Source organism: Lissotriton helveticus, chromosome 5_1 (genome assembly GCF_964261635.1).
Source record: "Lissotriton helveticus chromosome 5_1, aLisHel1.1, whole genome shotgun sequence".
NCBI classification, from domain to species: Eukaryota; Metazoa; Chordata; class Amphibia; order Caudata; family Salamandridae; genus Lissotriton; species Lissotriton helveticus.
This window is the reverse complement of record NC_136065.1, coordinates 339,587,970-339,612,602: the sequence shown is the minus strand read 5'-3', so window position 1 is coordinate 339,612,602 and position 24,633 is coordinate 339,587,970. Positions and strand designations below refer to the sequence as shown.

The 24,633-nt window shown below is 45.2% G+C and overlaps 1 protein-coding gene across 1 annotated transcript in view; it reads left to right on the top strand.

Moving 5' to 3' along the window:
- The window catches only part of GNB1 (G protein subunit beta 1), a 381,574-nt gene that overhangs the window by 81,849 nt on the left and 275,092 nt on the right, over positions 1-24,633 (top strand). The gene's annotated exons all lie outside the window — the stretch shown is intronic.

The following is a 24,633-nucleotide window of genomic DNA, read 5'->3' as shown; positions in this document are numbered from 1 at the left end:
AGCCTGCACTACCCTGGTTCAGTTTAAGAAACCGCTTTTAAAACATTGATGTTGTAACTGTCAGTCACCGGGAGATCCCTATGTCCAAATAATAAAATTAAATAATTGTAACATTCATACATAATGAGAGAGTGCCACTCGCAGGATTCAGCAGTACCTAGTTTAACAGACCGTGTCTTGAAAGTTGGGAACCTTAAACCAAAATAGCCTGGACCGTGAAGCATGGGACTCATTTCTTTCTGCACGTGCAAATGAATTTTGTGCAGGTTGGCTGGGAAACAACATATTTGGTTAGAGTAAGTTCATCCGTGTTTACATTGATAACTACTTACTTTTTGGGGCGAGGGGGAATCCTTGCACAGTTTTCTTGGTCTAACAATGAAACCATGTTGACTCGGGACATATGTTAATCAGTCCTCTTTAATATTCACTCCAAAGTATTTACTCTGTACTCAGTTGGTCTGTGTAGACACTAGATTTGCCCGAAGATTGTGTTTTGAAGAAACAAAAATGAAAGCTCCCCCAGGCACGATTGTTAGACGTGTTTGTCTGTCCCTCTAGACTGCTGCCTGAAGTAGTTTCGTTCTTGAAGGGTGGATTAACAATAACATTTTTTGTTTTTAAATTGACTTTGCCCTGTGACCAGTCCGATATGTTAATGGTGTTTGTTTGCTGTTGCATGTCGCCCTCCTTAACAAATAACCAGATTGGTGCTGTTGTCGTGTTTGATGAAATACTTTAAAAAAAAAAAAAAAAAAAATGCATGAAGAAAATCTTACACAGACCAAATGCTAATCAATATTTTTAATGGGTCTGAGCACCTGGATGCAATTCTTCTCTGTAAAAAGTAGTGGCTACAGCTGTAGACTTTAATAAAAGGCTTAAAAACAAGTTATTTCATTCTGTCTACAAAAATCACACCACAGCCCAATATAAAAACAAAATCTAAATATCGATGAACAAAAATCTACAATGTGTTCATTTTTTCTTTATTTTGGCACAAGAATAGAGTGGTCTTTCTCAACATCCTAAAATGCACTTTATTGAAAGCCCCCCAACTAGCCTTTACAATTGTAAATGGAAATACTAGAGCAAAGCTTGAGCCCGTGTGTTGTTCAAGAAAGTTGGGTTTTTAAGATGTATGATCACATCGAGCATCAGCTTACACTGTTCATGTTTTATAAAGGCTAGAAGGTGGCTTCTGTTATTGGCATCCTAAACGGCCCAGGAATAAGTAGAGCCGAAAGCAAGCGTCTGGATGTTTAAATACATGGCCTTCGTTTTGTTTTGGTTTCCTCTTATCCTGCAAGTCAAAGGTTAAGCCGTGCATCGGGCGAGTTTCAGGTTGTAGATGCCCCTTTGACTTTTTTTAGGTTTCGCCCTGGCCGTTGCAACTGCGTAGCAGTTGCTCCGCCCAGGGCGAAATCTCATGATCCTACATATGGGGCTTTGGTTCCGCCTCTGTCTTCCATTGGCTAGCTCCATAAATGGAGGCTAGCCATTGGAAGACTTCAGCGTCAATCACGCTTTCTCCGTGAAAACGCGATTCGGGGGCGTTTCTCGGTCTTTTTTTAAGTCCCGCCCCTTTGTCCTGGGCTGCGCTGTGATTGGCTGCTGGCCCGGGACACCCCCGTGACGTCATTCCCCGGGCCGCGCTGTGATTGGCTGCCGGCCCGGGACCTGACTTGTTTCTCTTTGCTGCCTCGCTTCCCTCCATCCTAATTGCTTTTGCCAACTGCTTTCTGTTATGTGCCATGCAGTGGGTTTTGCTAGTAAGTGAATGTTATTGCACGGGCTTTGATGTATAGCATGGGCCACTTGTACAAAATGTCCTTGATCACTAATGTGCGAACCGCCTCGTTAGACCGGGGCGGAGCTGGCCTGGTTAGATCCGGCCGCTCGTCGCCTCCGTCCTTCAGACATATATATCTGTTAAATGCATGTTGCTCTCACTGCTAAATCTACAAAGGCGTCGACTATCTCGGGGAGCTAATTAGCGAGGCGGATAAACAGCCACTCCGCACCCGGCCTGGCAGATTTCAAATCCGAAGTCACAGCTACCACGGGCCTGCTAAACTCGTTCAATTTGCGATAATTGCCGGCATGTTTGTTTTTCTGGAGAAACATCAACAAGGTTCTTAGCGTCACTAAGAGAAAGCCGTTCAGAAATGGGTTTGATGTGTTTGTGCCTTCTGGGCCCTCACGGCTGCTGTAATATTTCTGTCTGTAATTGGGCCATGACCTGATAGGCGGCGCGCGCTGTTCCCATCAGAGAGAAGGCGTGGCCGGGCTTGACTTCACGTGCAATCTTGTGTACTTGTTTCCTTTACCTTCAGTAAAAAGTAACCGCTTTCTATATATTTCTAATAGGGCTTATATTGCAGTATAAATGACTCAGCTGGGCTTTTCCATGCACCCTCTCTTCTGTACTCTGCCCTTCAGTGGCAATATCCTGGAGTCATTAGTAAGATAGAAGGCTAAAAGCGAGAATGTTCCTGTTCACACTCCACAGCAAAGTTTCTGTCTTTACTTCTCATATCCATTCCTCATGTTTTTTTCCTTGTTCTAGTTTCTGTGAGACCTAGCGCCCAGTGGCTGCATTGCATCCACGTTACCCCGGCGTGTTCAGATCCGCGCCCCCGCCCCCACACGCCCCCTCCCCTTATTTCTTTGTCGACCATTATACACTGGCCGTACATGCTATTATTAGGCCATGAGTGAGTGGTTGGTCAGCCAGACCGGAGTAGCACAGAACGTAGAGCAGGGCGGATCAAAACTTACATTGACTGGGTTCGAGTCCCTTCATCCCCCAGTGCTTTTAAGTAACACAAAGAAAACCCTTCTTATATCAAAACTCTCAGGACAGTTGTTTTCTACAGTGAAATGTTTTGGATACATTTCTTCTGTATCGATTTTTGGATAAAGATTAGGCATTAGGCGTATATTTATTATATTGATTGTTTAACCTTGTCTGACCCGCATAACTGACCGTATTTGCTGTGAAATAGGCCATGAAAAATGTTCATTCACGACTGCTTAATGCACCCATTGGTAGGGTTCAAGTCCCTCCATCCCCTTAATGTCAACCCCAAACAATTCCAGTTTTTCCAATGTCGCAATATTTTGGATAGTGGCTTGTTTTGTGGAATTTGCTGGATATTTTTTCTGCATTTGTCTCTGGATTTAGAATAGGATTTACCTGTAGAATAACAGGTCATGATCCTTAAATGTCAGAAATCCGGTAGCACAACGAATTGAGTAGGGGTTAACAGTCTTACACGTATATACACCTGTAAAGTTCGAGTTCATTCATTTTTGTGTTTTGGCAAGAGTAGTTTAATTTGTAAATTTAATGGTTTTAGAAAGGGTCGAGTGTTTCAAAAACTATATTGAGTGTTTTATGGTAACTCCGAAGTGACAGACAATTTACATATTGGGATCGGTTGATGCTTAGAAATGGACGTGCCATTATAACGTTGGGGATCACAACATGGATGCCGGGGTCGGTAGTCTAGTTTACACCTCTTCACTGTGCTTCACTGATAGCACAGCTGATTCAAGTTGTTCAATTTACGTGGCTATTTAAACTAGAGTGTGGTTGGTTAGGAATTTTCCTGTAACTCTGGACGTGACACGAGTCTTCAATATGACAGCGTGAAGAGGTATTGTTAAATTGGGACATGCTTGGGCGTTTTTACTCTGCACGATGGGCACCTTAAATGTTAGTGTTTTTTACGGACACGAATCTCGACTATGTCCGTGTGAAGAGTAATTGTTATACTAGGACGTACTTAGGCGCTTTCACTCTGCGAGATGGGCACTTTAAATGCTAGTGGTTTACCTCTGCCTCAATTGGGCTGCCTGGTGCTCTAGGATTGAGCACCGTTAAAATAAGTTTGAGTAAATTGATTTTAATATGGCGCACGTTTCTACATCATTACTTACGTATGTATAGTTAGTAAGATGAACTGGGGGCCATATTATCATGAAAGGGCGATACATTATCGCCGCTTTTATCGGCCGGAAACTGCCGCTAAAGCGGCGATAATGTGCTTGATAATATGCCCTTGTGAATTCCCATAGCAGCCCAGGTTCTGGTGTTAACCTGGGCTGCTATGGGAATTCTCAAGGGCATATTATCGGGCCCATTATCGCCGCTTTAGCGGCCGTTTTCTGCCGATAAAAGCGGGGATAATGTATCGCCCTTTCTTGAACATATAGCCCTGAGTTTCCCCGGCTGTTATTTCAAAACATCAATGGCGCAGTGTCTACAATATTACTCTTCTGTAGACAGACTTGTTAAATTGCAGGGCATGTTTGGGGTTAGACTCTGCATATTATTTGTGACCAGTAACCCGAAACGGGGGGGTGGACTAGTTTGGTTAGTCTTTGTTTATAACAGAATGTTCTAAGCTTAAATTGTTTTTTGTTCTCTGTATAACTGGGGGTATTCACTTTGACCACAGGCTGGCGATTGAGGGCGCTATACACCTATGTCCCTGAACGGGATTAGTCATTCTGGATTATCACACATTGGATAATACTTTTTCAGGTACATTGTGATGTTTATTTTTCTGATTTCTTTCTGGACAAGATTCAGAGCAAGCCTGATTGTTTTTCGTAATTTGTACACAAACCCTTATCGGCTTTGTGCCCTGCTTCTTTTAGACTCTACGACCGAAACTTAAAACTTTTATTAAAAAAGGTGCCGACCGAATTGAGCCATCTTTCTCTGGACACCTTTTTCGACGGGGTGACACAGTTTACTTGGTGGGTAATAAACTGTCTGGAGATACGATCCAGGAGTGGTACCTTTCTTTGACTGAGCTAAGATCGAGTGGCTGTGCCCTTATTGTGGTTGGATTTATTTTTGTCGCATTGTTGGATTAGTGTTACTTCATTTTCCTTTCTGTTCCTGCATTTGGTCTTTCTTCCTTATTTTATTTTTATAGCAATATAGTCTCCTCCCCTTTTTTTTCCCCCCTCTTGTGTATATTTTGCCTGGACCTTTGGAATACAAGAGTTAGTTTTCATTCTACTTTTGCGACGTCCCGGTTGCCGCGTTGCGTCAGGCCGCTTCACCCCTGATGACCGGTCACAATGTCCTCCTTGACGTGGGGGGCCAGCTTTGGTAGTTGCCGCCTCCGGGAGCAGTGGGTGACTTGCGCAACTCTATCGTGCGACCTCCGGCGCCCGGCCGTGCCCGGCTGCGCCGGCAGAAAGCTGCAGTTGTGCAGGGCCTCCTCGGGCACCAGTGGTCTCCCCCCGCGGCTATACTGCGCCGTCGCCTGTGTCACCTCTGCCGCGGGTGCAGCGATCTATCTCCGCATTGCGGGCCGCGGCCGATCCAGCGCGCCCTCAGTCTCCGGCCTCCACCCTCCCACAGCCTGCACAGCGATTCTAGAGCTAAAAAATACCTGTCCTTAATCTGTAAGAGCCTTATAGAAGCGTTCACCTCCTTCCTTACAGACATATACCGGAGTTGCAGAGCTTACCCCTTACAATGCCAATAGCTCAATTTTAGCATAGGCGAAACCGTTGCATTGTAAATGCTTGTTTGTATTCCCTTAACTTTAATATTTACTGTAATTTGTTGGGTCTCGCCTGAGACAGCGCATGCCCTGTCTCTTCGAGGCATTTAGTAAGTCTCTTTTAAAAGTGCTACCAGATGCTTTTGCTGGCCTCCAGCTTGCGTTCACGAGCCCCTGCACAGCTGCCATCTGTTTTTATTGCTGTAATCAGGCTCCTCTGCTTGCACTACCCCCTCCCTTTTCCCCCTCCCTCCTGGTCCGCTTCATTTGTGTCTTCTATCCCTGTGAAAAATGCTCATCTGCTTGCACTCCCCCACTCCCTTCTCCCCCTCCCTTCTCCCCCAGTTTTATTTGTCTTCTATTGCTGTGAATGCTCCTCTGCTCGCACTCCCCCCTCCATCGGTTTCATTTGTGTGCTGTGAATGCTCCTGTTACCACCAGGCACACACACCACCAGCCGTCAGTGCATGCTTCCACCAGGCACACACACCACCAGCCGTCAGTGCACGCTTCCACCAGGCACACACACCGCCAGCCGTCGGTGCACGCTTCCACCAGGCACACACACCGCCAGCCGTCGGTGCACGCTTCCACCAGGCACACACACCGCCAGCCGTTGGTGCACGCTTCTACCAGGCACACACACCGCCAGCCGTCGGTGCACGCTTCTACCAGGCACACACACCGCCAGCTGTCGGTACATGCTTCTTCCAGGCACACACACACCACCAGCTGCCAGTGCACGCGCCCACCAGGGGCACGCACCACCACCACCAGCTGCTGGTGCACGCGCCCACCAGGGGCACGCACCACCAGCTGCCGGTGCACGCATCCACCAGGGGCTCGCACCACCAGCCGGTGCACGCGTCCACCAGCCGCCGGTGCACGCGTCCACCAGGGGCACGCGTCCACCAGCCGCCGGTGCACGCGTCCACCAGGGGCACGCATCCACCAGCCGCCGGTGCACGCATCCACCAGCCGCCGGTGCACGCATCCACCAGGCACCCACACCACCAGACATCCGTGCAGCAGGCAGGCTCTTCTCAGTTTTTGTAAATGTGTTCGATGCCTTGGAGGGAGTGGGTCGAGTTTCCTTAAACCATGCTGAGTATGCAGGTGCAGTGCATGAACTCCTGTGTGAGTGAGTCATGCTGCCTGGGGCTCACTCACTCCACACTTGTAAATTGCATGCGCACAGCTAGGCAGCCCTGACACACCTGGGAATGACTGATTCGTACAACCAGAATGGAAACAACATTCAAAGCAATGAAAACAAGTTCTTTTGATGCGAAGAGCTGTTAACAAAAACTGTCGGGTATTGTAGATCTGGCAACTTAAACAAAACGGCAACAAAAAACAAACTAGCATTGGCATAGCCAATAGGTCTCGCTTTTTGGACCCTATAAGTATTTAGTTATGTAGCAGAATATCCTTGGTGCAACACCAACTGTTGTATGGCTAAACATTTATAAGGTCCCAAATGCGAGACCTATTGGGCTCTGCCAATGCTTGTTCCTTTTGTCACTTTGAAAGGAACCGAAACAAAAACTGCAACTACCGCGTGCATCTATCTAGTACGTTGGAATGAACTCCCAGCAGCAAGTGACGGCTATGCATGTCATAGATGGGATTTGTATTGGAGGACAGATTAAAGCAGCTTGTGTTAATCTGCTGACCTGCTGTGCAACCTATACTGTCACCTTGGGCCGAGATGGCATAGACTAGCAAGGTGGTACATCTGTGCAGTCAGGTTAAAAAATGCGTTCTAATTCATTGTGTGGATATTTTTATTTGCTTCGATGTGCAGTCGGTGCTCTCTGAGGTTCTGTTGTTCTAATCCTTTGTACACATTGAGCACTATACTGCTGCTGTTTGATTTTTGAGTGCTGTCATTAGGTTACAAAGAAGGAGCACCCTTCTGAGAGTCCTACCCAGCCACTCCCTTTAACTGCACCACCGTGGTGTGAATGAGAAGGATTCAGTAACTAAAACTGGAAAAGAAAAAGGGTTTGACTATTACACTCGAGTGCTGTGAAAAGGATTGAAAACCAGTTGCTGCACAAAATATGTAAACTAGGTTTGGCAAAGCAAATTATCGCCTATGCTAAAGCCATTTGCCTTGCCTATGTTTTAGCCATCTTTGCCAGCATGGCTGCTGTTCAGCCTGGTTCAAAGTTAGGGTGGAGTGTCTTAGAGTGGAGTCTTATGGAGCTGTGTAGAGTTGAATGAAGTTGTGGCATAGATACCTAGAGTGAATTGGCGCAAAGTACAGTGGTGCAGAGTAGATTTACGTAGAGTGCAGTGGTTTTGAATAAAGTGGTGAGTGCAGTGGCATATAGAGTGGTTCAAAGTAGATTGCAGTAGTGTTGCATGCTTCAGTGATAAGTTCAGTGACAGGAATTAAAGTCTTGCAGAGTAAAGTGCAGTGGCGTGGAGTGGTGCAACAAACGCAACAAGATGATGGATGGAGTGCTGAAACTTTACAACCACTCACCCCCAGTTCACAGATTTTGGTGTAATCCATCTCTTTTGCTCACTACGCCACCCCAGTTTGGACCTAGTCGTATGCAAATCAGTCTTGACCCTGTTCCTCATGGGAACAGTCAAGCCTGAACTGGCAGGCCAGGTCTTCCCTAGACTGGAAAGCAGCATCCTGGGACTGGTTTCGGCGCATCACCCCTCATCAGCCAGGCTAGCTTGACTCCAGTGGCACAGCGAGCAAGGAACCTAAATCCAGGCATACCCATGGCCACTTAGGGAAAACATCGGAAACGCAACAAGATGCGGTGATTAAACCTTTCGATCCACTGGCCCCCAGTGACCGATCTGGGTTTAATCCATTGTTTTGGTCACTATGCCACCCCCCTTTGGACCCAGCCATATGCAAATCCCTCTTCCTCGGGGGAACAGTCCGGCCTGAACTGGCAGGCCATGTCCTCCCTGTGTGGAGTGCCGAGGAGTGATGCAGAATGTAGTGGCATAGCGCTTTAGAGTGGTGGTGTGGTATTGAGTGGTGCAATGGGGGGAGTAGAGGTGCAGTGGGGGATTAGAGGGGTGTGGGGGTAGAGGCCTAGAGTGGTGCAGAGTAGAGGCCTAGAGTGGTGCAGAGTAGAGGCCTAGTGTGGTACAGAGTAGAGGACTGTAAAGGTGTGGAGTGAACTATGCATGGTGTGGTAGCGTACTGCCACTACAGACAACATATCTTCTGTTGAAATGACCATTAGGTTTGCACAGGCATACAGTTTACTGATGAGAGTGCAGCACAACCGATGTATGGAAATGTCATCACCTAGTGTTTTGATTGGTTTTGCTCGTGTTAAAATGTTTCCACCAAACATCAGAATTACCTGTAGATTGATCCAAGAAATGATTGACATTGTCTAAAAAAAAAAGTCAGAAGGTTCCTGAGCCGAAGAAGCCATGAAGCAAAATGTAAAATTGATTAAAAAGAAAATTCTAAACGTTGAAGGTATTTGAAATAGACTAAAATGAAGTTGGTATCCTTAGCGTGATTTGTGGGAGCAGTGCAAGTATAGCAAGAATAATCTAATTTGGAAGATTTATGACATCCATTGATGTGCTGGTATGCACCTGTGAGGAGTGTCAACATTAGGAGCAAAATAGTGACATTCGAGAGTCAAGGATATTTCTTCGTCTTTCAGAAATTAAACCAATTTAGAAACGTTTCAACCTTCTCTTAGTTTTTATTTTTGTATATTTTGTGCGTGTGAATTAAATACAAGTTCATAATTTGTATTTGTTTAATGTATACTTGTCTGTATTGTTTTGAGGCTCAAATGGAGATTGCTTAGGTTGTGGTCCATGGCTTCAGTAGTGATTCAGGTAAATACAAATGTTAAGAACACTTGCCTCAGAATATGTATAGAATACCACAATATGTCTAGAATACCACAAATTTGGATTTGGGAATTTTTGTGAACTATTCAATGTTGCCACTGTAGCTAGTATAATGCTTGTTTAAGGATTTGCATCATGGTGGTGAGAATTCAGGCATCCGAGATTCTATGCCCTGATTTTCCAGTTAACTGTCTGAAAGCGATGAGATTGCCAGCTTCTAATTTATCTGTTATCTGAATTAAATCCGGTCTACTGTTATGCAACAGCCGGCTCCAGGGGAACGTCGCAATTGGTAGACGTTTCTGTAAGTGATGCCTATTGTATTCTAGGATTTGTACAGTGCTCACTTTCCCTGTGAGGGTCTCTGAATCGCTTACCCAGTTGGTGCATTAAGCCACTGTGTAGGTGTGTGCTTTTAGCAGGGTGTTTTTGTGTTGAGCCTATGTGGAAAGTGTTTTCATGTTGTATGTCATGATGATCGTGGTGCACTTATTGTATTCTGGGAGTCGGTGGTGTGATGTGTGGAGGTAAGTGGGCGATATAGAGGCAAATTATTATTGTGATGGGGCAAACATTTAGGTAGAGTCCCAGTACCATAAGGCAGCGGCTTGCAGTGTGCACGTACACCACGGGAGTGGGGGGAGGTGTCAAGAAGACCAAATTATCCAACTGGCAGCATGTGCTAGGCAGAGAGTGTTGAAAGAATAATGCTAGACATTAATGGGGGAATTGGGAGGGTCTCTTAAACATTGTTTGCATCAGATGAGGGAAACACTTTACGATGGGCAGCAATCAACTCTAAAATCCAAGGTTTTAGTGGCTTACTTCGTGTTTTTTGGTCGGCAAGTTTAGTCTTTTCTTTTGCAGAAGAAACCCTTGCATGCATTGCCATAGTCTGTGATGAAATCGGAGGGCAATGGATGTCCAGGGTGGTGGTGGTGATGGGGCATGTGTGGGGCAGGGGAGAGCCCCATTAGTTCATGCACATGATTGGTGGGATGAATAGATAGTGTAGCAGAAGCTTAGAAATTTGCAGGCAAGTGATTGCTAGTTAGTGAGAAGGAAGGGAATATGGGCTATGGGTTGAGATTGGTGCAAACTTACAAATGGATAGTAAAATAAGCCACAGAGCGTGCAGCTTTATGTAGGATTCAAATACAGGCAATTTGGAATAGCAGTTGAAACGGAATTAAGGCATTGAAGCATTGTAGGTATTCATAAATCAAGTCCTTTTTAGGTCTCGTGACCTACAATGCGCGCAAGCGCATTGAGGGAGCGAGAATTCAAGTAGCCAAAATCCTCGTCAAACAAAGGGCTTTCTGCTGCGGTTTTCTTGAAGTTCACGTGAACCACGTGACCAAACAAGCACGCGCATCAGCCTCCCTCCCTCCTATTGGCCGTACTTTCAGTTTCCCGGCCGCTCATCTTCGCAGCACATCAAAGGGCTTCGCCCAGCGTGCGCTCTGCGGCTTCTCGGCTTCTCCTCCCCTAATTATTCTTGGATGGCCGGCCTGCCGTACTTTCAGCTCCAGCACCTCCCCTCTCTCCCCGCACACAGCCTTCCTTGGATTTCTCCTCCCCCTCCCCAGCCAGCTTCCCCCAGGCCGTGTTCCCTCCCCTGCTACCCCATCCTCACTCATCCCTCGCACCCCCTCCTTCAGGCCCCCACCATTTGCTTTTGCTTGTTTTTATTTATACGTGCGTGCGTTCCCCCACCACTCGTGTTGTTCTCTCCCTTGTTATAGGTATTTTATTTTGTGCTGATTTAACCATCTTTTTGCTTTAACTCTAAACTTTGCAACTCTGAATGTTCATGTGTTCATCTTGCTGCAAAATGTACATTTCAGTGAGTAATTGCGAGGAAACGAAAAAGTTTAATACTGCTCAGTCGGATCCCGCCTTTGGTATTCAGAACAGTCCTAGCATATCACTGGCATGTGAGGCAGGCTTGGCACCAGGCGGTTAAACTGAGCATCGGATAATGAGGTGCCCTTTGCAGCCATTCTGCTGCTATCAAGCACCCATCCTGCCCTTCTTTGTCGCCATTTCCGCGATGACAAAGGCCGGTGTGGGCTGTGCCTGTCCAGAACATTCTTGTGTTGCATCCCTTGCCGTTAAAAATTTAAACCGGGTTCGCATTACAAAGCCAAAGAACTCGCCTCACAACTTTTAAAGGTCAAGAATAAAAACTAGCTTTCAGCCTACCTTCAGGGCCAATGTTAACTTTGAGATAATAAGAAGGCAAATAGTATTTTAAACGCATATGCTAAACAAATGCATATTTTTGTCGGCCTCTCTGCATTAACAGGTACGTGTTGGTGATTTTCACTTTGTCTCCGTGCGTGCGTTTCCCCCACCACTCGTGGTGTTCTCTCCCTTGTTATAGGTATTTTATTTTAGTGCTGATTTAACCATCTTTTTGCTTTAACTCTAAACTTTGTGCAACTCTGAATGTTCATGTGTAAAAAAGTATTGGCATTGTAAATGACAAAACTATTAGTTTCGCGATTTTCAAAACCAACACATAAATATAACGTGTGTCATTTACAAAACCAATAGCTCCAACTTTCCTACTGCGAGACCTATTGGCAACGCCAGTGCTTGTTATTTTGTGCTGGGATTATGTAATCTATTGTGAGGAAGTTTTTATTCCATCCAGTGTTGAGTAGTTAAACGTAGAAAAAAGACTTTGCATGTTTGATAGTACATATATTTTAATTGTACCGGAAATAGGTACAAGGAATCTCTGGCAGCAGATAGGATAGAGGTCTTGCATGAGATCTTTACAAGTTGTCCAGAGCTGCGGATTGCGGTCAGAGCCGCTTTATTCTGGTGTGTTCTATTTGTAAAAGGTGTGCCAGGCAATCCATGATGGTAAAGTTGTAAATAGCCAGCTCTTAACCATTATTCAAAAATTCAGATGGTAATCAGTGGCCCTTATTGTATTTTTTGTTGGGAGTGAATTACATAATTTGGCAGCATGTGCGGAGAAAGTAGTGCTTTCATTTCTGTTTTTGTAAGGCGAATTGTTTAATCATAGTGCTAATCTGGAAAGTAAATTCTTAGCTTGTCATGTGTGTTTATTAGTTTAAATGAATACATTTTTATAGAAGAGTAGATTATTATTTGGGGTGGATGTGAAACCTTTCAATGCAGAAATGTCCCAATCTTTCAGATTGTCTGCTTTCTTTAATAAAACTCTTAGAGCAGTCGTGGGTGGCTGTGGCACAGAGCAAACGGGCTTAATCGAAGGAACAAGTGTAAAACATTTAGAAGTACCAAAACAGGCCAACTGAAACAATAAAAATCAGACCCCCAATTAATAAAACTAGACTTTTTTTAATCTTTAAATGGATACTGAAATGACATCTCAGTTTATCCAAGATATTTTCCAAAGGTAAGTAAATTCATTTAAGTACAATAACTCATAATTGACTCTGTGGGTTTTGAGCCAATGGATCAGACTAACTACCAATGTTCTTATGGAATAACCACAACTGGTTGGGTGCCTGTCCAGGGAGACTGTTACCTGTCTGGTCTATGTCAGGATCTCCAGTGCACTTCATCTTTGCCATGGTCCTGCAAAGAAGTAGTCTTGATGCTTGAGGTACAGGATGTTGAAGAGATGCAGTGTGTTGTTGGAGCTACTTTGGCACACATCAGTGTCGGGGGTCCTCTCTGGCCTCAGGTCTTGAGCTCCCACAAGCAGCAGTGGAGTCTCGTGTAGTTCAAGGCGCAAGTGGTCTTCAGGTTACAGCTGTCCCAGCGTTGATTACAGATGAGCATAGACCAAAGGTCAAAGTGGCCATGGTCCCCTAACAGACTTGGCAACACCTTGTGGGGGCAATACTCTGCCCCCCCCCCCCAACACTCTAACCCCCCCCCCTCCCCCCCCCCCCAGCAGGCATTTAACGTTTGTTAAGCTGGGCTCTCGAAGGTTGCGGGTTTCCTTCAGTTTTGGTGGTCCTGAAGATTAATGGTAGGGGGGGGGGGGGTTTACCTGTTATTTTGGGTGGCAACTGCTGCAGACAGTCAAGAAGTGCTACCAGAGGCCTGAGCAACAAAGTCGCGACTTTCTTAAGTTACCAGTGCTTTAAAAGTTTATTTCAGAAAATTTTCACAGTCCGAGCATGTCTAGCACACGGGAAACCTGCATTTTTTTAAAATACTTACCAGCCTTCCCTGTGGGCTACCAAGGACTTACTAATGGGTGACTAATCATATTAAAAAGGGAGGTTTGGACTTGGCAACAGGTTTAATTTGTCCATGTTGATTTGGCAGTTTCGAAAATGCCTGCCTAGGCTGCAATAGTAGATCTAGGTCCATGTTTTCAGCCATTGTAGGGTTGGAGCAATTAATTTCTGTAGTGTAATAGTGACCGTTAACATACTAGTCTTGTGTACCTCTTACCCCGTATACTGGAATCTTGTAGACCGTTAAGCCAGGTGAGGTTTGGACAGATGTACAAAACTTGGACGGGCCCGGGCATATGCAGTGGGACCTGTACATCGCGGCAAAGTGTACCACAAAGTCAAAACCAGGAGCCTCAGTTCAAACTCTTGAGAGGGGGGAGATCATACATAGAGGCACTTTCGTATAATTCCCACGACTGATAACTAGAGGAGTCTTCATGGCATGGGAGATGTTTGTGTCTTTAGATGTAAAAGTAATCTTGTAGCGGAGTTCTGAAGTCTCTGGAGTAGTGTAATGGCAAATGGAGGAATCCTGTAATACAGACAATTTGAATAATCCACTTTCTAGGGGATGATGTTGCTTGAACCTTTTTGTGTCAATCCAAGATGGGGTGGATAAAGACTTTATAGATTGGCAGCCTGACTTGGTTAGTTTGTTACTTTAAAATCTGGGAACGGACATGACTCAATGAACTTCTAACGTCTTAAATATTTTTGTCGGTGGATTTAGATCATCTGGTCAGTGTTAATGGATCATAGCTTTTCCACTCAACACAAATATATATATATTTTTTCAATACACATAATTAGATCCATGTCATCCATTGTTTTTACGGCTTTGACAGTTTACGATTAGAATTGTGTGGATAGGCCTATCTTCTGTGAAAGGAAAGATCCTAAAACGCAATAAGGTAACCTCCAGGATTTTGACTTTCAAATTGACCCTTTCTGGCTAGTGGATTACTATGGTATTTGGACACAGGCTGTGCTGGCATCCAGGGAAACCTACAAAACCCAGATATTTCTGAAACTAGACACCCAGGATAGGCCATGGTGGTGTATTTTGTCTATCCCACATGCAAAAAACAATTGATGGACAGAATGCAGAACAGTCATGCATTTACCCCAGTACAGAGATCTGGGCCTAAATCCATCGTTTTTTGCTCACCATGCCATTCCAGTTTGGACCCAGCCATATGCAAATCAGTCCATACTCTGCGCCCAATGGGAACAGTCCTGCCCGAACTGCCAAGCCAGATCCTCCCTGGACTGGAACCAAGCATCCTAGGCCCAGTTTCGGGCTTTCATCTCATCAGCCAGGATAGCTTGACTCCAGTGGTGGGTGGCGTAGTGGGCAAAAAAAGATGTATTTAACCCAGATCTCTTAACTGGGGGAGATTGTTTGAATTATTCAGCATCCTGTCCATCATTTGTTGCAGTTAAACTTTTCGTCTTATGTGGGATGGGGATGCCCAGACGTGGCTTCCTTACTCAATGTGCCACTGGATTCAAGCTAGCCTGGCTGTAGAAGGGTGACATACCCTGAAACCGGTCCCAGGATGCTTGTTTCCGGTCCAGGGAGGACCTGGTTTGGCATTTCGGTCTGGACTGTTCCCATGAGACATAGGACCCAGACTGATTTGCATATGGCTGGGTCCAAACCAGGGTGGCGTAGTGGGAAAAAAGAAAATGGATTTAACCCAGATCTCTTGACTGGGGGAGAATGTTTGAATCATTCAGCATTCTGTCCATCATTTGTTGCAGTGACACTGTGTCAATCCCACTCCACCTTCATTCCCAAAATGCTCTGCAATGGTCCGAAATTGACTAAAATACCCTTTCCTCACATTGCTTTGAAGGAAAGTTCTGAAACCTATGGTGGTCCACAAATTTCCGACTACTCGGCGTTGCCACATTTCTCCGGATGAGAAACCGTACGCCACTTGTGTGTCTAGGCCTGTTACCTGAGGTAAGAGCCGACCCAACCAGTGACCATGCAATAACCACATTGATAAGATATTGAGTTAATACCATCCGGATTTATCCTTTGTCCAATTATCGCTCTACAGTTGACGCTGTGCCTGACAATGTGATGGGTGAGGGTACTTGTGAGAAGTGTTAGTTATATAGAAAATTCTGTTGCTAATGTAACCGTTTCAATTCTATAAAGAACACTAAGGTGAGGATTAGGCGGTCTCTTGCCACTTTATTTTCAGTCCAGAATTCTTTACATGTTAATAACATGGCAATAATATCTGTCCCAGAAACCCAAGGAGAATAATGAAGCTCAGGTGCATCCAATCACAGAAGAGACTTCCCCCTAGTCTGGTCTCCTTTCATGGCCCCTATTTCTTTATGCGACACGTTGCCGTTCCATTTCTCCCATGTGTTCTTTTTTGGAGGTATAATTTCCTGTAACTGGAGTAAAAAAATTAACTGGAAGTTAATCTATGTGACGTAATATTTCAGGCCCACTATGCAAAACGTACTTTAATGGTTCCTTCCATCATGCGTAAACTTAGCGAACAGAAACAATACAGTAGTGCAGAGAAATTATTTACCATGTACACTGTCTGATCAGATTGTCATCTAAACCAGCTTTACTTGCATGGAATGGGATATTATCGATTCCTGATCAGATGGGGCGGAGAATCCTTCCCTTTGTGTTTTTAATATGAAACTTTCTATTGCGATATCTAGGAATTTTTTCATTCTATGTTCGGATCTGAGGTGAGGATTACGCTCGTTCAAAGCTCATTGATTGCCACAGTAGCCGCACTGTTACTGGTTTGAATAAAAACCTCTTTACGGTTGAAGACGAGGAAGTCTCTGCTGTATTCAGTATGTCCTCCAGTCTAGCACCTAGCACAAAAGCTTTAGAAGCCATTGCCCCTCTTGCAGAATGTACACCAACTGTACTAGTGTCGACAACTGCTTCTTGCATAACACAGCTGACCCATCTGTCAGTAGTTGGCAAAGAGACTGCTTTGAATGGCTTTCTTATTGAGATTAGGAATTTCCTCACCCCAGGAAGACTTAGTTCCTCAGTCATGCTCTTCTATGCCTTGTTGCAACTCACCTTGCACAACTTGGGGTTATCAAGGGTAGGATATGGCACCACTCAAGCTGGCCTTTGTCTAGAGATATAGAAGGTAACTAATTCATTACTCTACCAATGTATGCAGCTCTGACATCCGAAACCCAGTTGCAAGAGCGTAGCCAGCTTACTTAAAATCTTTCTTGGACAGGTGTCTGTTTTGAATTTTTAAGAACAAATTAGGAGCCCTGTTGACATCCCACAGGGAAGAGCAACTAGGTTCAGAGGGCATGGAGAGTCCAATAGTTCTCAATAGTTGACAAACCTGTAAGCCAATCATTTTGCTCCGATACCTGATCGGATGTTCAGGATCATTTGTGTTGGTGTCAGAAGGGATAACTTTTTTTTTTTTTTTTTTTTAAATCTTCATTGATTTTCAAATTAACTAATTTGGAAAACAGCAGTTTAATCTACATGCATTGAAGTATATTTAGTACAGAGTTGCAGAATTACATATTCATGATATATATGCAGGCATTTGATAACATTGTGTGGCACTAATGTCTGTGCTGCACGGAGAGAACGTTACAAAATAGAAACTTTATTTCTTACCATTGTATGCCCTGTAAAATTTATCTATCTATGATCTTATTATATAATTTACCCTCACTTGTGTGATTCGTTGTGGTGTATTGCACAGTGGATAGTCTCAGATGCGCTGGCCTGTGCGTGAGAGATGAGGTTAAATTGTGTCTAAATTGTGCTCAAGGAGGAGTGTAAGACCTTTGGCCAGTTATATCTGCGTATGCGAGAGAGCGCAATGTCGGGGTGTCGAAGTAGCCAACCGCAATGATCCCAGTGGCGACTTCTTGTTGATGACAAATGTGATTGATACCAGAAGTACTTTTATCTGCAAATGTTCTGTTAGCTACCTCTGACATTGGTTCATCAGCAGAATGTTGCCCTGGTAGACTGAAGGAGATGCTCCTCACTTTGAGGTCCCCCACTGCTGGTTGGAGAACCTTGGTGAAGCACCACTGTGGTAGGGTGTGAACTTTAACGTCTGGTGCCTCCTGATAAATTGGCATCTGCAATGGGGTGGCAGCATAGGGATTGTAAGATACATGTCCTTAAGATCTAGCCGTGCCAGCTAGTAAAGGGGCTCAACAAATTCCTGAGGAGGTGGATGTCCTCCATCTTGAAGTGACACAACATGCCTCCTTCAGATTGACTGGGCAGCTACCTCCATTCCTTATCTGCAATAGAAACTGGTTGCTTAGGAAGCCCCTGGGCTGTGCCATGGTTGGGGAAATAGTCTCCTTTTGCACTCAAGGCTGCAGTCTTGTCTGAGACCTTTCATTCGGAGTCCGCGAGGTGGCAGGTGTTCTGAAACCAAAAAATTCTGTCTGCCAACCAAGGTACTGTCTGCAGGATCCACGCGTCAGTGGTAAGTGTTTGCTTGGTGTGTGCAAAATGTCCAAACCTGCGCCCTGCTTTTAGTTGGGAAGAAGGTGTAACATTTGCTTGTACGTTGTTCCCTCTAAAACTGCCACTGGAGCTGCAGTGACCAGGCCAGCCCTTGGAGTTGAGGAAGTCCCCATATCTGACAGGATATTGCCGCTGTCTCCCCACCTAGAGTCCGGTCCTATTGAATGTTTTTCCCTAGGGTTGGTCGTGTCATTTGGTGTTCGGCTGGCTGCTGTGCCTCCCGGCCCTAGGGAAAAACTTTTGAGCTAATGATTGTTTTAATGAAGATCAGTGCTTAGTTGAGGAAGTAAATGTGGCAACAGACTTCCCTGGTTCCTGTATAAAGATGCAGCAAAGTCCCCATGGTTTGGGGGTCAGCCTTAATCAAAAGGGACTCTCGCCTTCCTGTGGACAGTGGCAGTTAGCTTTCCCCATAAAGATGGGCCCATCCAGTCCGGTGATAGTAGATTGTCCTTCCCCAGCTTTGTGTGGGTAGTCGCCTCACCTCACCCGGCACCCGCTCGGGGAAAAATGAGGCCCCGCTCTCTCCGTCGGTACCTCTCGCCTGCTTCCAAGTGGGAAAGCAGACACTCCCACTTGGAAGCAGGCGAGAGGTACCGACGGAGAGAGCGGGGCCTCATTTTTCCCGAGCGGGTGAGGTGAGGCGACTTCCCACACAAAGCTGGGGAAGGACAATCTACTCGTTTTTCCACCAGACAACATTGGGGATCGAAGTTTCTGGTAGGATTATTCTTGACTAGATACTTTGCTTGTCTCACTGTTTTCATCACCTTGGTTTCACTGATTTTTGCAGTGTATTCAACATCACGGTCCTGAAGAAAGCTGGATACAGTCTATCCTTGGCTGAAACATGTCGACCACTCTGCACTACGCCTTTACATAGTCATATTTTCACACTATGTAGCTTCATTTTAATCTTAACACTGTAGCAGTGCCTATTAAACACATTTTCTGTTACAGTAGTTATTTTTATCTCACTCTCTCACTTCACACACCATCTCCACCATCTCCACCACATCGAAATACATTGTGGCTTGAGGGTCACCCTTGAATCCATCTTTACACCATCACCTGATGGGTTGGGTAAGCTTGGATTTACCATCCGTATCCCACGTGACGATACTCCGCCATTTTGGTGGTCTGATGGGAGTTTTTCAGCCACATGTAATTTCTGGTGTGTCCCATTGATCCGTCTAGCTTAGGGATAAGTACGTCACACAATTGTTCTGACTTTGTATCTCCTGTATGCTTTTTGTTACTATTGGGTTATGAGATATTTAGGTCATTAAATTAACCCTTAGACCCCCCCTCCACCCTTTCTTTTCCGAGCCTTTTTTGTATCCAGCTCCAAACTGTGGAACACTTACAAGCATTTTATTTCCTTTTGTGTTCTTCCCAAGTGCAAGCACACTCTAGCACCGTCACGCTACCCTGTGCTGTTGTCTGAAAACAGCCGACAAATCATCTCACGCAGCGGTGTGCAGCTGAGCATGAGATTACATGCAGCAGCCATATTGGATTCAGCTTTTTACAAGTGAAAACAATCAGACTAGCGGCAAAGTGCACAGATTTTCCCTCACGTATTGTACCTGAGTCTTCTCCTGAGCACCTTCTCTTCAGCAGCACGGATCCTCACGTGAGGCCACCCTTCTATCATACCTTTTCAGCAGTTTAAGGTATTTTGTTGTTTTATATAAAGAGTGGCTTAAAGGAGATTTCACTTAGGCTGACTGCATTCAGGCAGCTCCAAGTACTGTAGGCTTTCCTCCATTTGTTTATTTCTTTGTTTGAAAATCTTTGGCATTAACTGGTTTAATTTTGTACCAGAGTTATGGTCACCCTTCAACCAATTACTCGGCCACCTCCCTTCTCTGCTCATCCAGGAAAATACACCATCAAATGGGCTCAGTGGTTCACCTTTTCCGAGAACCCTCTGATTGTGGGCTGTAACCCCCAGCTTCTATGGTAAAGGAAAATTGCACTTCTAATTGGCAGTTGGGGGCTTACTGCACAGCAAATATTTGACAATTAACCACCAGTTGCTGCTCCTCAAGGTCCGGTTGGTGATAACTGGAATGTATATGTGGAGGCAATTGAAAGGTTGTAAAAAAAACAATTTGAAGAGGAACCAACATCATGCAAAAAAATATTCAAGACGCTTTCCCTGTGCAGTCCCTAGTCCAGGGAGAATGTCTGGAACTTCTATCCCCTTACACTCAGATAAAGGGACCGTCTTTTACCCAGTTCCCTCCTATCACCATGGTTAGATCTTTGGAAATCATGAGAGCCCTGCAATCTGGCTCCCCCTCTGAACCGTGTCCTGCCAAAGTTTTGGCGTCAATAGCAGAGACCATTAATCCTGCGGTGAACTTGATTTTTAATGCTTCACTACAGAATGGGCAAGTCCCGGACAGGTGGAAGAAGGCAAAAATTGAAAGCCTCTATCTGATCCCAAATTAGCTTCAAATTATAGGCCATTATCCCTGCTCCCCTTTTCCATGGCTCTGGAAAAATGTGTGAATCTTGTTAATTCAACTTATGTGGAAACTAATTTAGTGCTTCACCAGAGCCAGTCTGGCTTCAGGATAAACTTTAGCACAGAAACAGCACTTTTAGAAGTCTGAGGTCCTTAAGGAGACTTTGGACACATATGGTAAGGCTGTGTTGATACTATTGGACCTATCAATGGCCTTTGATACCGTGCCTCGTGACCGGCTTCTGCAGAGACTCCAGGAAAGCGGTTTTGGGGGCACGGTACTCAAGTGGTTTTTATCCTTTTTGCAGAACTGTCAGCAAACTATTTGGTCTCAGCCTTTTGTGGCCCCCCTTTCCGCTATGAAGGTGGGAGTCCCGCAGGGCTCTTTCTTGAGCCCCGACTCTTTTTAACCTTTATATGACCCCCCAGGCGCATTTGGCCGAGGCGCATAGAGAAATAGTGTCATATGCGGATGACATGTAGTTACTCTTCACCTGCAATAAGGAGGTTGATTTCAGAGGAGACCCAATCAGCAACTGCTTGTCAGAGGTGTTTGCCTGGCTACAATTGAATCAACTGAAGTGTAACTCTGAGAAATCAGATCATCCTTTTTGGTCTCCCAAGCGACGTATGGCGCAATTGGTGGCCTAGATGTCTCCCCTACCTTCTTGGTAAAGACAGTCAAAAATCTAGGGGTCAAGCGAGCGGATAATTCTGTCTAAGATGGCTCGGATACAAGCAGTAGTGGAATCCTGTTTTGGCATGCTTAAAATGTAGAACAATATGGAAGGGACTGGAGGCTTTTTCCCACTGGGTAGTAGTGGGGAGGTCCAACAATAGAGGTGCCTCAAAATAAGCAATGTGCAATTAGGGTTCTATGTTGTTCCTCACAGGTGGAGTAGTTGTTGAAGAGAAGTTTGAAGGTGGGATCTCACTCTCCCTGTGCAGGGTAGTAGTGGGGATCCTTTTGTTGGATCATAATGCCCTCACCCACCCTTTCAGGTGTCATGCTTCATCATCTGGGCTGCTCCTCGTTGGGGCGGCGGTGCAATCCTCAACTGGCTCCCTAACAAGGGGCTCTTTGTCGGAGATCTTCTATCCAACTGCCGTGTGATGAGTGCGGGTGTGTGGTCAAGGAAGTGTAGATGCTAAGTGGTGGTTAAAATAGGGCTGGGAGTACCTGAAATGGTCAAATTTTATTCTGGCGGTCTCCTGTCCTAATTAAAAGAAGTGAAACCAGCGTAATCATGAGCCTATATGCGGGTCTGTGCGCTCTTGTTATGCAGTGTTGGTCAACATGTTTCTCGCTATCTGCTAAATAACCTGCGATTCTTCAGGACCCATATAGTGTGCTATCTACAAAAACTGTGTGAACAAAGAAAAAGTAAAAGGAAAAACTAGGTCTCAGGGATGGCAATATTACCCTGAGTCTTGGTCTACCTGCCTGGATGTACCCACTCTTTGTGGTTCCCAGGCTTCAACAGTGCCCGGTGGGACCTATCCACTGGCTCTGCTCACGTGTAGTGAGTTTCAGGTGTCCTTAGATCTACCCTCGTACACCGGGCCCGGAAGACGAAGACTCGGGGTAATATTGCCATCCCTGAGACCTAGTTTTTCCTTTTACTTTCCTTTTTCTTTGTTCACACACAGTTTTTGTAGATAGCACACTATATAGGTCCTGAAAAATCGCAGGTTATTTAGCCGATAGCGAGAAACATGTTGACCAACACTGCATAACAAGAGCGCACAGGCCCGCATATAGGCTCATGGTTACGCCTTGTTTCACTTTTTAATTAGGACAGGAGACCGCCAGAATAAAATGTGTCCATTTCAGGTACTCCCAGCCCTATTTTAACAACCACTTAGCATCTACACTTCCTTGACCACACACCCGCACTCATCACACGGCAGTTGGATAGAAGATCTCCGACAAAGAGCCCCTTGTTAGGGAGCCCGTTGAGGATTGCACCGCCGCCCCAACGAGGAGCAGCCCAGATGATGTAGCATGACACCTGAAAGGATGTGTGAGGGCATTATGATCCAACAAAAGGATCCCCACTACTACCCTGCACAGGGAGTGAGATCCCACCTTCACACTTCTCTTCAACAACTACTCCACCTGTGAGGAACAACATAGAACCCTAATTGCACAATGCTTGATATGCTAAGACAGTTTCTGCCCCTACTTCCGTTTCTACACAGAAAAACAGTGGTCCAGGCTTTAATAATATCTAGGCTGGACGACGTAAACTTACTGTACCTGGCCATACCTTCTAACACGGATGCAGGTTGTCCAGAATGCAGCGCCAAGGGCAATTATCCTCTGCCCTAGAACACTGTCCCCTCATCTGAAATCCCTGCACTGGCTGCCGATCCGCAAGAGTATTCGCTTTAAGGTGGTGGTTCTGGCCTTTAAAGCTCTCCATGGAACAGTTGCTTCTTGCATCAGGAAAAGAGTAGTCTTACTGTCAGCTCCGAACTCGGAGGTCCTCATCACTGCAGCAGGTGATTATTTTCAAGTTTTCTCGTACTTGAATAGGCGGACGCTCCTTTCAGGTGCAAGCTGCTCAACTCTGGAACAGTCTGCCTCTTGCACGCACACAGACTCTGGACCTTCTCACTTTTAAAAAGTCACTGAAAACTTGGTTATTCCAGCAATAACACGCATACCAAACACTTGCCAGGCATTGTCAGCCCTGCCAGGTTGTCTTTCAGCGCCAGGACACACTATTGAATAGCTGTGCGCTTTAGAAGTACCTAATTAACATAACAATTAACATATGCAATAGCAGTAGAACCACTCAGATCTTTGTTGCGGTGGATGCAAAAGTTCTTTTGGGCGGAAAAAATGCAGAATGCTTTTGCTAACGTGAAGGATGTGATTGTGAACGCTCCAGCTCTGTCTGCATTCAGGAATGATTGCATGTCTGATTATTGTGGATGCCAGCCTCCAAGGTCTAGGAGCTGTTTTAAGTCAGAGTATGAAGCAAAGATCCAACCGTTGCATTTGCTTCCAGATCACTAAAGAAATATGAACAGCACTATAGCACGTTTGAACGTGAGATCCTGGTCTGCATTTGGGCTGTTTAATACGTTTTTAGTACATCTAGTGGTGTCTCTCTCAATTAGATACGGATCACAAGCCCCTGGTCTATTTTTTCACAGGTGGGAATCATATGTATCTGCAAGACTTACATGCTTGATATCAAAGCTGCATGAATACACACATGTTTAACATAAGCCATGTGCCAGAAGTTAAACATTTTTGGGTAGATTGCCTTTCTCATATGCCTTTGTCAGAGCTGAATGAGGAAGTCGAAATGGATGTGTTGCTTAAGTTGATGCAGTTCAGGCCTGTCTGGATGGTGAGTCCACGTTTACGAATGAGGATTGGATGAATGCGTTTCAAGAGAATGATACTCTGAAACAAGTTGGAATGTATGTAATCCAGGGTTGGCCAGAAATCTGATGTCTCCAGGGTGATTTAATGGCCCATTCTCGGGTGGCAGTGAAACGTTCATTGGTCAACGGTTTGGTCTTAAGAGGGGATTTGCACGTCCTTCAGTTCAGGTGGTGTGAGGCCATTCCCAAAAGGCATCACAAGCATATGGGCTCCACCAAGACTTGTATGCGTATCAAACATTACTGGTTGCCTGCTTTAGATAGCCAGGGTCAAACAAATGATTGACAAATGCCTGGCGTGTCTTCTGTCTTACAAACATTGAAAGACAAGAACAATTTCCTTGCATTCCGTTCTGTACCCTGAAGCAGCTTGGGGCAAATTGGTCCTGGATTTTTCTGGACCATTTGTCCCCCTTCCTGGTGACAGAGATGTAATTTTGTTAGTTGACTACTTTTCCAAGTGGCTGTACATTTCGATAGCAGTCTCTGATGGAGAATTGACAATCACGTTTCTGGAATAAGTGTTTGCAATTGAAGGGTCACCCAAATCTCTTGTGACCGATAATGGTTCACATTTTGATTTTGATAACATTTGCACATTTTTGAGTGGAGCACTTAAGGGGTACGTTGTACTCTCCATCTAATGGC